Raw genomic sequence first — 16354 nt, forward strand, 5'->3', positions numbered from 1 at the left:
ACAGAAATTTCTCTCTCCTACAGAATGCATAACATTAGTTTTTATAATTACAATAATTTTGAGGAAAATTATCTCAAGGCAGGAAGGATACTGAAATTTTTCTCTCCCTACTTCCATTACACTTCTGTAAATACAATGGGAATTTTCAGTAAGTGGGCAATGTCTGATTTTGAACAGTAGACTTCTTTAGTGACAAAGATGCAAATAGGCAGAAAATAGGATTTTCAAAAAATTCAACTCCGATATCAAATTAGTCAGGTTCTTATTTGCATCTTTGACTACTTAACTACCCTTAAAAAAAATAATCTCATTTGTAAGTACTCATTTGCACTTCCAACTGCATTTGTTTTCAAAGAATTTTTAATGGCATGTTAGTTAGTATCTGCCTTTGACATCCCAGATTGCCATTTATTCTACTAAATATCTCTTGGGCAATGATTCCTCTAAGTTTTTCTTTGGTTTTTTTAGTCATCAAAAAGTTTGGTATACATTGACTGTCATGGTTTAACCCCAGCCAGCAACTAAGCACCACGCAGCCGCTCACTCACGCCCCGCCCATCCAGTGGGATGGGGGAGAAAATCGGGAAAAGAAGTAAAACTCGTAGGTTGAGATAAGAACAGTTTAATAGAACAGAAAAGAAGAAACTAATAATGATAACGATAACACTAATAAAATGACAACAGTAGTAATAAAAGGATTGAAATGTACAAATGATGCGCAGGGCAATTGCTCACCACCCACTGACCGACACCCAGCCAGTCCCCCAGTGGTGATTCCCCGTCCCCCCCCTTCCCAGTTCCTAAACTAGATGGGACGTCCCATGGTATGGAATACCCTGTTGGCCAGTTTGGGTCAGGTGCCCTGGCTGGGCATGAGAAGCTGAAAAATCCTTGACTTTAGTCTAAACACTACTGAGCAACAACTGAAAACATCAGTATTATCAACATTCTTCACATACTGAACTCAAAACTTAGCACTGTACCAGCTACTAGGAAGACAGTTAACTCTATCCCAGCTGAAACCAGGACATTGACTCAGAAATCTGAAGAGCTGCTTGAAAGATCTAGATGACAAAAATACATTTAGCAGGTTCATTACATGAGATAAAAAATTTTAATGAATGTTGTAGGCTCTTGTTGGTACTATGCAGTAAGTTTGAGAGGACTAAACACAATAAGTTGCAAGGAATTGAGCAAAGATTTTCATTAACAAGTAACAACTTGGGGCATGTTTAGTTTTCAATATACAACCTGAGAAATGTGAAAGAAGTCTGATTCTTGGTAGATAATTATTTCAGACTTATTTCTCATCCACTATAGAACACTTCAAGTTATTATTCACTCTTGGAAATCCTGACTGTAAATTGACTGTCCTCCCTTTTATTAAAAAGGATTCACATCTTGTTTCCTTTATTTCCTAGTAAAGTGAGAGATTTCATAGGTAATTATTTTGACTGTGAAGCTAAATTGCTGTGGTCATGTCACACTTGATTTGCAGTATCCCCACTGCACTAGAACATTTTCTACTCTCACAAGGTTCATAACCTATTTGTTAGGTTGTTCTCCTTCAGCATCAAATCATGTTTGAGCACATATAAACCATTTACTATACTTATTTTGGGGGGAAATTACATTTCTACAGAAACAAATTATTCTATGCAGAAGCATACTGTGGCTGAACCCAGGAGCAAGTGACCAGCACAGACCTCAAGCATTAGCTGGGTTTGGTTGTTCTGCTTCATCTTAGCGAACACAATGTTCTTGTGTAATTTGAGCAAAACATACTCAAGTTATTTAAAAAACTAGATCTTTACCCTCATGTTATACCATGATACGATACGTAGTACTGACAAAGACAAATCTTAAAATAAACTGGAAGTTTTGTTACTCTTTATATGAAATTTTATACAATCCAAGTAGACATATTTCCAGTAAGCTAAAATAACAATCTAGTACATCTTTGGTAAAAAGATCTACTGCAGTAAAAAAGTCTGCAAATGTTTCCTGCCAGCATTTCCATACAGGATAGTGAAAAACCGTGACAGAGAACTGAATGCTTGAAATTTCATTCATAAAAAAATGAAGCTTTTGAAAATAGTAATTTTCTCTGCAAATTAATATCAACTCCTATGAACCCTGACAAGTTCTTTGAATATATGCTTTCTTTTGGAAAATGTCACTGATATTGAATTTCTGCTGCAGCCAAGCGGTAATATTTCTTTCCTCAAATTCTAATTTTCTCATTTTTAACCCAATAGTCTGCTTTTTTCCTTTACTTGCTGAGAATGTCATTAAGTTAGTGTTTTTTAGGATTGGGGAGGAAAGAGAAGTAAATTGAAGATGAGACAAAGATAGTCACCAATGCTTTTTAAACATAATGTCTGTCTTTATAAGACTTACTGAAAAATAAACAGCTTTTTAAAAGCTTTAATAGCATGAATCTCAGAATAATCACAGTTCTAAATTTCCAGATACAGGTGGCATTTCAGCTTAGTTAAACTGCATTTATATATATCATGCACATTTTCGTGAAGGTTGGTGGGTATACTAACCTATTGTTTTTCAGCAATAAAATACATGTATTAGAAGAGATACTATTTCCAGGTGTCATGGTTTAACCCCAGCCAGCAACTAAGCACCATGTAGCCGCTCACTCACTCCACCCCCCCAGTGGGATGGGGGAGAAAATCAGGAAAAGAAGTAAAACTCATGGGTTGAGATAAGAATGGTTTAATAGAACAGAAAAGAAGAAACTAATAATGATAATGATAACACTAAGAAAATGACAACAGTAGTAATAAAAGGATTAGAATGTACAAATGATGCGCAGGGCAATTGCTCACCACCTGCTGACTGACACCCAGCTAGTCCCTGAGCAGAGATTCCCCGCCCCCACTTCCCAGTTCCTAAACTAGATGGGACGTCCCATGGTATGGAATACACCGTTGGCCAGTTTGGGTCAGCTGCCCTGGCTGTGTCCTGTGCCAACTTCTTGTGCCCCTCCAGCCTTCTTAGTGGCTGGGCATCAGAAGCTGAAAAATCCTTGACTTAGTCTAAACACTACTTAGCAACAACAGAAAACATCAGTGTTATCAACATTCTTCTCCTACTGAACTCAAAACATAGCACTGTACCAGCTACTAGGAAGACAATTAACTCTATCCCAACTGAAACCAGGACACCAGGGCACATGAAGTCTTCTTCCAAGCTCCAGGCTAACTAGGAATTCTTTAGGTTTTTTTCAGATTTCCTGTATAAATACTAGCAAAAACAGTCTTGCCAGACCCTCTACATGTTTAAGCCTTCTGTGCTTTCCAAACCACGGGGGAGGGTTTTATTAGGCCAAAAGGTACTGTGTTTCTCCTACGTGAAACCTACATTCCTACTATTGGCAGGTGGACCACTGCATTTTGTCCAATTACATGCTACCAACACCTACAACAGAAGCACATTTCAAATGTCAAGGAAGCTTTTTATGCAGCAGATAGAATTACATAGAAAAAATAGCAAAGGCTAAAAAAAAAAATTAACTTCCTACTATCTTTTGCTGAAGAGTAAGATCTATAGGACATCTAGTTTCTTTTTTGACAGCACCATTACAATGTAATTAGCTATATGTTACACCAAAAATGGGAGTGAAGTCACCTATGGTCCAAACAAAATTGTGTCGTAATTTTTAACATCAAAATTAATGCACATTAATTTATGGCTCATAAGTATAAAGACCTTGAACTAACCTCAATAAAGAAATTTCAAAGGCAGTCTTAATTGTAAAATATGTCAAGAAATTTTTAGAAACACTAAGAAAGGTCAAGATAATTAATTTTTCTAGAATTTTATGCCTACTTAATGTTACATAGAAATAAAGTGATTCAGCATATCAATATTGCTATTTATATATCCTTTTGTATAAGAAGAGATCACAACTTGCTTATAAAGTGAATTCCTTCATTTAGGATTATCATCTACCATAAGACTAACTGTCAATTTAGACAGCTTTTACCATCCCTTCAAATAAATTTCTGTTCCCAGTGCATAATGCAATCAAGGTCAATCAATTAGCATTTCAGACCAGATGCAGAAGACTAAAGTCAGTACTGTCTCAGGCTAAGGAGGCTGCTGTAGATTGGAATTTCAAAAGACAAGACTCTTCTGTGGTTTGCCCAGCACTGCTCCACATCACATCCTGACAGATCATTTATAAGCATTTCTATTTGCAAGTATGTTCCCAACTTGTTCAGTGAAATTTATTTTAAACTAAATAATTACTTTAGACAAAGTCATGGATTTCTCCACTATGACTGATACAGAGAGCCAGCTGAATGGAATGCATTAATGAATTTGTGAAGTACTTTGAACAAATAACACATATTGTTGTATGGAAAATTTACAGCAATAGCAGATCTAATTAAGTGCTTCACAAAGCAAAACATTGGGCAGATGTCAAACTGATAAATCATGTTACATTTTGTCACTGTGATGAGTCTTTACTTCCGTTAAGAAATATTTTACCCCACATGACAGTACTGAGATATCCAATGGCTTCTCTAACATTTGAGAAAGATGAAATCTGCATGTACTCTTATTTTGCAATTTTGTGTTGAGTGAATTGGCATTCAATTACACACAATTCTTAACTCAGAGGTAGAGTCAGATAATTGTGTTGTTTCATGGTTCAGCTAGTACTATTCCATGCACAAGCATGATATCTGTCTTTTCTAAAAGCACATTTGCCATCTATTGAGAATATTCACATGCACAAACTTGTATTTAGAAGTAGAAACAAAAGTTAGAACCTAAACAGATAACAAATTTTTAAAAAATATTTTATGAATGAACAAGTCAGCGTTTTTCATATCACTAGAATTTACCATATCTTGGTAGTATATTTTTATATATTTATATAAAGTTTCTGCTTTTATTGATAATACCATAGATAAGATCAATAAGGAATCTCAAACTTATTTTCAAACTACTCACATGCTAAATTTTACAGAAATATATATAGTCTGCACAGCTTATTTACCCAGAGAGCGTGTCATGTTGATGCTGTCAGGCTTTTTAGACCCTGATCTAGTTAAGCTACATGGCATTGTCTACTTTAGCAACAACGGAACCCAAAAAGACCAGATCTGCGAAGCAAAATATTCTAGTACCAGCTAGACACCCGATAGCCACATTATACACATTTTGAGTATCTTGGTTTACTTTATAATAACTCCTGTCTAGTCTGATAATTAAACAGCAGAGTACATTCAGAGTGCATCTCCCAATTTAGTTTCATGTGAAATAAGTCTCATCCATGCACTTCGAAAACACAACACTGAAAACCAAACACAACAAGTAGGGTTGATTGCAAGAGCCCCCAGGAAAGTTCACTCTTAATTCAGACCAAGGCACAAACATGAAAACATCTCCTGATGCTGTATTATCTAGTATATCCTTCCACTGTGCTTCAGGGTGCAGCATAGGCACGCTGAAGTAACTGGATGAAAAGGATAAAACTGAAATCAGAAGAGGATTTTGCCAGCATGGCTGGAGAAACTTAACATCTCTTTGCAACTTGAGCAACACTCAAGACACTGATCAGGACCAGTCAGAATACATGAAGAAAAGCATTTGCAGCTTGTGTGAGCCTGCAGCTATTAGACTGGTTTTTGGGGGTTTGTTTTGTTTTGGTTTTTTTTTACTTTGCACATCATGAACAGAAGGACATAGGCAAACTGGATTCAGATAATGAAAGAACAAAGAAAATTTTGGAAAGGCTAATTAAGAACTTAACTGAAAAAAACCTGTTTGGATATCTGACAGAAAACTGTGACTTGATAACCATCCATAAAGGTCTACAGCATATAAACATATACTGGAAGAAGATTATTAAAAGTGCCTTAGGATGGCATAACTTAAAATAAATTCATGAAGTAGGAAAATAGAAAATATAGGTTATCAGAACAGGAGAAAATATGACTACAGATCCCTTGTAATAACTTTTACATCCAGGAAGACCATATGATTTGTCAGTACTATATAGTTGAGCTCACCTGTAGAGGTAATGCTATTCCTTATTGGCTCAATGGTAAACCTAAAAAGATTTATTTTTCTGAAATTATCTATTGGTAAAGTCAGCATTGCATTTGCTTTACATTTACTTTTAAAATAAGCCTCTGACTGTTTAGGCTGTGACTTTCTATTCAGGAAGACCTTCAAAGAAAGAGTCCAAGAAACAGGTTGCAACAAGTTGCTGACTCAGGAACAGGAAAAAAATTAAAGGGCTTTCTTGATCTAAATGATATTGTAGGGACAAGAATTTGTCTTCAGAGTAAAGATTTCTTCTAAAAGAGCAAAGTCAATGGGACTATAAACCTGTACCCTGTCTATTTTGACACGGATTTGGTACAGCAGCAGACAGAAGAGGAAGCTTCTGAAAGCACCACAAAAGCAGAAGTCAGCAGATCTTACAAAGAGAGATCATTTCTAAGTAGAACACCCCTGTTCTGTATCATTGATTTTTCTTCCAGCATCTGCATATTCCAAGTCATGAAAGAAAAAAAGTATGCAAAATAAAAGTAAGGAAGAATTAGGTGTTTAACCTCTACCATTTAACTGGGAAATTGAGCACAGCCACCTTGTTCTGTCAAAAATATGTAAGAAAAATAAAGAGTTGTTGTTTTCAGAAAACTGAAATATTCAGCCATGTCTCCCTGTACTCAAGAGAACAGTAGGGCAGCCTCAAACCGTTGTTGATCAAAACTCTAATCAGATTAGAAACACTTTAGCAGTTATCAGTGAGGCTGCCGTCTCACCTTTCTGTGCTGAGAGCAACACTGAGCCTTCGCTTCCATAGGTGTATCATCCCTCTTGCTGCTAGTTTACCTTTCAACGCAAAGTGTAAATTTATGCATTGCAGTCTACTTAAGTCAGAGAGACCCTATTTTTATACAGAACCTGCATAATACCTGGAAATCAGTATCTGCATTAATCAAAATTAATTATGTAGTGTAAATTAAAACAAGACTCTACTAGCTGAACTGCCACGTGGGTAGCTATCCTGTCAGGCACTCCATCATCTATGATGGTAACATTGAGCTATGTGGACAGATGTAACTGCACCCATCTTGCATGTCTGCAGCTATTTCCAACCGTGATTAACAGCACAAAGGCAACAGATAGAAGTTTAGTATTACATTTACATTTTATTAACCAGGTTGAATCTTTGATAGGGCTACAAGTAATGGGGAAACTAAGTAAGACTTGAATGAGTAGCTGGAATAAATGAAACCATGTTCCATACACCAGTTTCCTCCATATCACATCTCACTGTTTTGCTTCCAAGTTGTGTGGAGCATTTGTCTCTTCTCCCCCATTTCATCTTTGCTCTGAAACCATAAAGACAGGAGGCAGTTCTACACATTTCTTACATAGGCAATCTTTGTCTGGGCTTTTTAAAGTTTCAGCATGTACTCACCTGGGCTGGAGTAGAAGAGCAGGCACCGCATGCATCACAGCTGCAATAGGGCCCAGCATCGTTGACAGCTTCGGAGACATTCAGATGAGTTTTGTGGTTGTCAGTGGTATTTTTGGGCCCCAATTTTAAGGGGTAAAAGGTTTTGTCTTGCATAGTTGTGCTTCCATTTGCCTCATGTCTTCTACCATCTACATGAGAGTGAATGAACGGAAGATTTTTGAGCTGGGCGTGACCTACAGACATACTGCAGCCCTGACACTAGAAATCTCAAAGTTACACAGAGATCCACAAATGCTCTCTCATGTGTTTATCAAGTTATTTAAGCAAGCAAAGGCCAGTTTTCCTCATTTTAAAACAGATAAATGCACACAAAAGTTGTATTTTTACATAGTTCAAGCTAAAAATCAGGTTTTCATCAAAAGGTATTTGATGGCCTAAAAACATAGTTCTAGCCAAATAAAGGCATAAAACAATTGAACTTTACCATAAGGACAACAAACCATTTAAAATTCCCATTCTGTAAAATTTAGTAACATTCAGAAAGATTGGAAAAACACAGACTGATTCACTACTTCAAGTTCTAGTTTAAGTAACTCTGATTCCATACTTAAGCAAATTAAGTCAATGAAAAAATATTGCCTTAATTCCAGTGAGTTTTGGATCAGCTCTACTACAACAGAAGGCAGCAAAACCCCCTATATTAATTGCATGCATTTTAAGCAAGGTGAAGTACTGTGACCTGATATTGAAAGCCATACTTCAGGACATGGTCGCTAAAAAACCCCACACCTATATTATGCTTTTTGCCAAGCAGCACAGAGATAAGAATCTACAGTTTTCATATGCATAAAAATCTGTAAAATAGAAATAAAATAAAAGCTTTGTCTCAAAAGCCCCATTGCCTATGAAGGTCTCACCAATGTCTTACTAAAGAAAGGTTATGAAGACTAGCATGGTATACTTTTACAAAATGCCCCCATAACTACAGATAATTAAAAGTAAAGATAAATGACTGTTTAAAAAAGCAATGTAGAGTTATATCTGGGTATATTTTAAGTGATCATGCTAGAAAAATCAGATGCTGCTCTTTTCTCCTAATAGGACCTGGTTGCCAGTTTTGTTATTAATACTAATGACATGTCTTGGTACATGACTCAAAGGCAAATATGACGCTCTCTATATGCCTCAAAACCAAAAGTGCTGGAAGGATACAATTGCCCTCATCTTCAGGTCTATGAATATATATATACACACTAGGAAACATTCTGATACAGAAACATCAGGGACTGGAAATGAGGTAACCAAAGCAACTGTAGCTAGAAACTTAAACACATACCAATTCTGAAAACAAACTGGAAAGAACTTTCCTTTTTTAATTAATCCCCAAAACCAGATTTAAACCCAGCTAAGTGTTAAAAGCTACTCAAATATTCAATGTCACAAGTATTTAATCTATGAAGGGGATCAGAAATGAAAATAAATCACTAAGTACTGGTGCACTTTCACATTCATTCCTCATCTCCTCATCTCTCACTCAGTATAGCACAACGAACAGTCTGTGCTCATAATGTCCATAAACAAGAGAGAACATGCAGCTCAAGACAAAAAAAAAAAAGCTGAATTTTGACTTCCACAGTTTATGCTATTTAAGTTCCATTCAGGTCATTCAACTTGACATAAAGTCACATAAAATGTGACTTTTTCAGAGACTAGGTGTTAAACAAATCCCTTATTCAAGGTTGTAAAGGAACTTTAGTCATTTACAGAAAGCAACTTGTTTATCTTATTCAGCTATGTTTTCCACAATTCACTAATGTATTATACCCTCTGCTTCCATTCTCTTTTTCTGTCCCTCTTTCTACTGCTTTTAAAGAAAGTAAAAACCCAAAGAAAAAAGCTCCAGTTGATCAGCTCTTCTTGCTGGCTCAGCAACCCTGGTCTAAGTTTCTTGATAGAACTGCTTGGAAATAACCTAGAAAAATTGTAATCAGAAATTGCAAAAGCATGTAGCCTTTGATGCCTCCTAAGAGTATGCAAGCAGAGTGCCAACAACTTGGACTTTGCTACCCTATGCAGGGTGCTCCTGCAAAGCTTAGACTTCAGAGCCCACACCCACTGTGGGCTACCCAACAGGGGAACCCTGGAGCTGTTTTGACTGTTTTCCCACATTCAGGAAATACTAGAGCTCTCTCATATTAAGTCAATGGTCACAAACTTAGTTGATTGGTAGTCCTAAGCTCTCAGCAAAGCTTAGGGAGCTGCACTAAAACATAAAACTCCCACAGTTTACATCCCAAAGCCAGGCAGCTCTTTTCTAGCAATGAGGTTCAGATAGAAACCTTAACTAGTTTCTCAGATTGAGTCTACAAGGGAAATCTTTGAAATTTATGTCTGTGCTGTGCTTATCAAGTGTACAACCCCACCTTAAACATAAAAGTCTTTCAATGGAACTAGTTAAGTGATTTCAAATCAAATAGATTTCTTATTCTCTCTTCCACAAGTTATAAAATTATACTTTTTTTGCTGACACTGAACTTTCCCTTCTACTTCTGGTGATTCTAAATATTCCATCATCCAGTAACAACTTATATTTTCCTCATTTCCCTTCCCATAGATTTGTTCCCAACACTGTATTCTCCAGGAAAAAAAAAACCACCCCCCCCCCCCCCCCCCCAAAAAAAAGCCAACCAAAAAAACCCCAACACACACAAACCACACAAGAAGCTTGGATTCATTTTATTCTCCAGGAAAGAGATGAGCTAAAACTAGTAGAGATGAGATCAAGCTCTAGTTCACCTGACAAACTAGCTCTTTCTCCTAATTCATGTCCATGCTATTCTGTTGGTCTCTCACTATACAGTCACTGTGGGTTGTTTTGTTGCTGTTTTGTCACATCTCTAAAAAGCACATACTCATTCCCAAGTATTTCAAAAGGAGCTGCCAACATGAGCTCTCTGTATGAGGTGGAGGGCTCTTGTGAACATTCAAAAGGGCCTTTAAAGACATCTCATTGGGCAGCTCTGTTAGAAAGCTGATGATGAAATTCAGTTTAACAAAAGAGAAAGCACATAATATGTTAATATTAGTCCATCTAGAGAAAAGACTTAGCCCCAGACATGCTGAGAACTATGAAGTGTACATATTAAAAAACAATCTTCCCCCCTCCATCCCAAATGAGGATATTTTGGAGGTATTTTTGGCTGGTTGGGTTTTTGTGGTTTCTTTTTTACTTTGTTGTTGTTGCTGTTTTGGGTTTTGCTTGGGGTCTTTGTTTGTTTGTTGTTTTTACTATTTATTATGGAATTTAGAGGAAACATTTCTCTAAAACTTTGAACAGGATTCAAAACTGATTTTTAAATATAGCAATGATTTTCGAACCTTTACCTATCTCATGAACTTACAGGATTCAGTCTCACATAGGTAAGCAATTATAGAAGCAACTTAATCCTCTGATACTTCTCTACTTTCTTGGAATGCCTACAAAGCAGAAAAGAAACCCAGTTCCTCCTGGTGACATGCCAACAAGTATCCCATGTTATTTCTGTGTATTTTACAATTCTTGTTTCTATTTTACACTGAAGAATAAGAAAAAACTTTCTGCATTTCACCACAGAACCATTAGAGCCATTTATTCTACATTTAGAAGATTTTGCTGCCACTAGTAAAGAGTTATAAAACTGCAATAGTATCACTCCTCCTGTGATTCTGAAGGTGTCACCTCTTCTGTGACTTGCAAATTCAAGGGAAAGAAAATCTGAAAGTGACAGCACCAAAAGCAGATAACTCTTAGCAGCACAAATTTCCTTTACAAAAAGGATTTTGCAGGGCTTGTCATAATTTTTTTGAAGATTGTGTTGTTGATGCTTATTTGGAAACCAGGAGTGAAACTCAGATAGGAGCTTTACACCACAGCAACTACAGGTTTCTTGGAATCAGTCTGTCTCAACAGCAAGAAAGTGTTCACTGCCTTCTTAGATACTTTAGTGTTTGTAAAGCAGGCAGCTCGCATTCAATGAGTTGTGAGTGGGCAAATTTAAAACTTATTTTACCTTATCTTTCACTCAGGAAATTATTTCTCTTTTGGTAATTGGCAATGCCAAACAGATATGGATAACTAATGATGAAGGTCATTGCTGAATATTCTTCCTTTCTGAAAGAGATGCTCATTGCTCATCTGCCATGGACAGAAGTAGGAAATTTTGTATAGCAGGCAGAATTTTAAAAAACAATGGATTTTTCTTTTTGTAAAGGAGATTCTTTACATTTGCAATTACAGACCAAAAATAGTCACAAACACGTTTTCACAAACCTAAATATAAGCACAGGTAACAAATGAACATTTAATAGCTTAAGTGTCAAAGATTTCAGCCTTTGGTTATAGTGATTTATTTGGAGAAAACACCTTCTTCACAGTTTATTTTACTTGCCAAGCAGAAAGGAAGTTTTATACAAGTATCAAATGATCATTATTAAAATTATTCTAGTAAAATTTTTATAACTGTAGGTTCACATAAAATTGCTGTTGTATTTCAGTGGACATTCCAATTACTTCAGTTAATGCTGGTTTGAAAATATAGCTTGTCTACAGTCAAATAAGCAAGTATGAATAATCTAAGTTAGTAGTGGTAATTCCAAGTGTCATGGTTTAACCCCAGCCAGCAACCAAGCACCACGCAGCTGCTTGCTCACTCTACCCCACAGCAGGATAGGGGGAAAAGAATTGGAAGGGTAAAAGTGAGAAAAGTCATGTGTTGATATTAGAACAGTTGATTAATTGAATAAAATAACAACAACAACAACATTTTAATGAAAAGGAAAATAACAAGAGAGAAATAAAACCAAAGAAATAGAAGTGATGCAAATGAAAACAATTGCTCACCACCAACTGACCAATGCACAGCCAATCCCCCAGCAGCAGCACCCCCAGCTTTATACACTGAGCATGATGCCATATGGTCTGGGATATCCCCCTGGTCAGCTGGGGTCAGCTGTCCCAGCCGGGTCCCCTCCCAACTTCTTGTGCAGCCCCGGCCTCCTCGCTGGTGGGGTGGGGTGAGAAGCAGAAAAGACCTTGGCTCTGTGTCAGCACTGCTCAGCAGTAACAAAAACATCCCTGTGTTATCAACACTGTTTCCAGCACAAACCCAAAAAACAGCCCCATACCAGCTACTATGAAGAAAATTAACTCTACCCCAGCCAAAACCAGTATCGCAAATAAGTTTGTTTTCTAAGTGACACACTGCAACTTTTGAAAGAAGGTAACACTGTCTTTGCATCCAGCCACAGAAACTATGAAAAAATAGATTTAGTAATTCTATTTAATTATAAGCTTCATTTTGTTTAATGGTATGCTCTTTGCAGATACTTCATATGAAGCTTTTGCAGCAAATTGCTAGGATAAAATATACAACAGACCAGAGAAAAAAGACTTCCCCTTGCAATCATGCAAGAGCCCTACACTACTAAATTTTTCTTAATGAAGAGAAAAATGCTGTGACAAATGTTTTGAAGTAGTCCATTATAGCTGCTAGACATGCTGTCTCTCAAAGATTACAATATTCCCTGCATAAAGTGCAAGATTGATGAGGCACTTTGGGACTCTGAATTCAGATGGAGACTAAACTTAGGTCCACACATGCAAAGCAATCCATAAAAGCCCTGTTACAAGGGACTGCAACATTACTGAGCATCTAGATTTATTCAGAATCCTGGTGATTCATTTTCCCCAACTTCTGCACACACTTCTTGTTTGCAATGCATAGAAATAGTGCTGACTCTGCATGGCTGTGTACAGATAGTTTTTACATGGCTGTGACCCCTATCCTAAACAGGGTCACAGCTGTTTCTTCTCTGCCTTATCCAAGGCATAGAGGGGAAAAACCCCCGAAACAAACAGGGTAAGCATTTTTGATCACAGAGCAAACCTATTTCACAGTTACAGAGAAAATAGTCTGTTTTTTCACTTCTTTCAGTAATCTAGTAAAAGATTATTTTTCTTACCAAAACCCAAGTACAACAGAAAGGACCCATGGATTAATTTGGTCTCAATTTATAGTTACACACTGTTCTTTTCTCAGAATGAATTGCAATGCTATAAGCCAACCCTCAAGCACGTAAAATTGTCACACAGTTCTATTTTCCATGGCGTGTACTTCTGTGGAACCATTGAAGTAGCAACATATTATCCCACTGGAAAGATACTATCAAAGATTAATAAGATACCTTAGAAGAAAGCAGATTTCTACATAAAGGCTGCTGTGATTTAGCAGTTGAGAACTCATTCATCCTTCATTATTGTGAAGTAGGAAAATATCTTCTGAGCATGTGTAGTATCTTTAAATTTCCCAATTACTAAAACAAAACCACTAGCAACCCAAATTTCCCAACCACTAGATGCAACAAAAAAAGAGATTAAGGAAACCTGTTATATATTGTCCTGCTCTAGTTCATTCTAAAACTAATACTTCAGGCAGTTCATAAAATTTAATATTATATGGAATAAGTATTCAATATTATAATACATTTACCTTTTTCCATAAATATACTCAGATATCCCTTTCACAATGTAATATCAGTAGCATTCCTGAGATGAATGTCAGAGTTGAAAAAAAAATGCATTTTTTGACATTTGAGAAACACCATTTTTTATGCACTTGCAGTGATTCAGGAAGTTATCCTAAGCCAACAGGTAACCATTGGCTACCTCTATATCATTAGCATTTTAGCCCAAGAGAGGAAAGGAGACAAAAAAAGTGGAATTTCAAGTATCCCAACTTGTTTTGATATCTATTTCTGGATATCTATTTCTGTGTTTAAACACAGAAAATTTACTTGGAACATTCTAGCTTCCACCTGGATTTAAAGTATAATTTTCTCTTTCATCACCTGCAGAATTTCATAAATCCTGACAACTCATCCTGTAATTAACAATTGGCTCTAGCTTGTCTTGTGCTTTTTTTGCTTTGCTGAATTGACAGCTTTTGAACCAGCTCTGCAGGGTAGCTGGGAGCACCAGTGGAGAGAAAAGAGGCAAAGAAAAAGGTAGTAGAATAAGCAAAACAAGTAAAAAAAGGTAGGAGAAATATAGGAATAGTTTTAGTAAGAGCATGGGAGAAAGGTAAATAAGCTATTCAATTGAATCAGGTGGCTACTAGTTTCACTTTGCTTCATAGTAGAGAACAGAAATCACTTCCTGATGCAAATGCCCATAAGTGAATTTAAAATCAGTGATAAAGCATCTTCTTCCATAGAAGTTATAAGTTCCTTTCATTCCTGAAATACCTACATTGCTATTTATATAAATGCTTTCAGTAGTAAAGAGCAAGTTTGAAAGAAGCAGCTTGGTGCATATTTTGATGAGGTGGGGACTAGAAAAATTGAATGCCATGAACTACAGCAACTAATTTCAATTTCAGCTAGATCCTAGCTCTCACTAAAATAAAGTGACAAAATAATTCAGTACTGCTGTGACACAATGAGATTGAAAATGTTAAAATGGCTGCAGTACCCTAACAGTAAAATACATAATTAAATCTAAAGAAAGATTGGGGGGGGGGAGTGCCTTTTTCTTTGGAAAAAAAAAAAAAAGGCAGAAAAATATTTCAGAGGGGAATATATTTCATTGATAAGCCCTCAACAAACCTAAATGAGAAAGAAAGGAGCTGACGATGCTCCTCTTATTCAGTATTTGACTCTATAGTAACCCACCACACACTACTGAATTGGTTTCAGTCCCTGCCTTCTAATAAGGGAATTTTAATCTGTGCCCAAGGCTAATACGCTGTCTGGAGCAAGACACCACAAAATAACTCATTTCAGTCTTTCCTCTTGATATCATCTTATTAGATAGAAATAGTTGAATATTTATTCGAAAAAGAATTAGTATTCAGATATTCAATATTTGAAGAAAGTGCATGTTTACACTTCCTTTTTTGATATAAATATTGGTGCACTCAGTACAAAGTGAAGCAGTGGGAGTTACTGGTGGTGCCGACCCAGATACCTGAGGTGTAGTACAGGGATCTGATCTGAGGCAGAGAACAACAAACCATTTCCAGCTCTCACTCAAGTTCACAGGTCTGTGCTCACAACCAAATATTCTGTTCATATTTACATTGTCTATATTCACATCCATGTATCATAGGTAAGTTTTTAAAACAAAGCTTTCACAGTAAAGTTGTAACAAGGTATTTTTATTTATAAAAATATTTTTCAAAAAAAGCTCTTGCCTCTTATTCAGATTCCACCTACTTTCAAGTATTTTGGTATCACTGGTTATATAAAATAAGAAAATACTTAACAACTGAAACAGACTTTACTTTTGCTTTATTTGCAAAAATTTTGGAAACCATAGTAGACCATAATAGAACTCTAAAGCATAACACTTATTTTGTGAAAGCACGACAAAACTGATAAGTAATTCTTAATAGCATATTTATTAAAGACACATTTCCTTTAGTTGTCCTCAATCTATACTAATAATTCACTTTAATGATCCTGTCTTCAATACCAATGACTGTTGAATTATTAAAGCTAGAAGATGGACATAAAGTACACATCAGCACATGATTCATTCAAGGTGCTGTGAAAGCAAAGTGTAAAGATCTTACAGTATCAGCATTACTAAAGCATCTATACAGCTCTTTCAGTGAAGTTACATGTACAGTCTATATTTTATAGTCTGTATTTAGACTCTGTAGACAGTCTCCTTGACATGACTTGTGTGACTGAAGCTCATTTTAGGTACAGTTAAAAAAACTTTTAAATGAACAGTAGAAAGATAGTAAGGAATACAATAAGGAAAACTGCAAACGTAAGACAAAACATTGATGCCAGAATAGTCTCTGAAACTTTTTGGACCTTATTTGTTAAACACCTATCTAGTTGTAT

At 36.2% G+C, this 16354-nt stretch overlaps 1 long non-coding RNA gene across 1 annotated transcript; it reads right to left on the minus strand.

Annotated features, from left to right (window-relative positions):
* Nucleotides 1-7200: 7200 nt before the first annotated feature.
* On the minus strand, nucleotides 7201-12372 carry LOC142031611 (uncharacterized). The gene is made up of 3 exons (XR_012650580.1): nucleotides 12345-12372; nucleotides 7466-7653; nucleotides 7201-7376 (listed from the first exon to the last, which is right to left on the minus strand). It is a non-coding gene; the product is annotated as an uncharacterized LOC142031611 (long non-coding RNA).
* Between the last annotated feature and the right edge of the window lie 3982 nt (nucleotides 12373-16354).

This window comes from Buteo buteo, chromosome 5, assembly GCF_964188355.1.
Source record: "Buteo buteo chromosome 5, bButBut1.hap1.1, whole genome shotgun sequence".
NCBI classification, from domain to species: domain Eukaryota; kingdom Metazoa; phylum Chordata; class Aves; order Accipitriformes; family Accipitridae; genus Buteo; species Buteo buteo.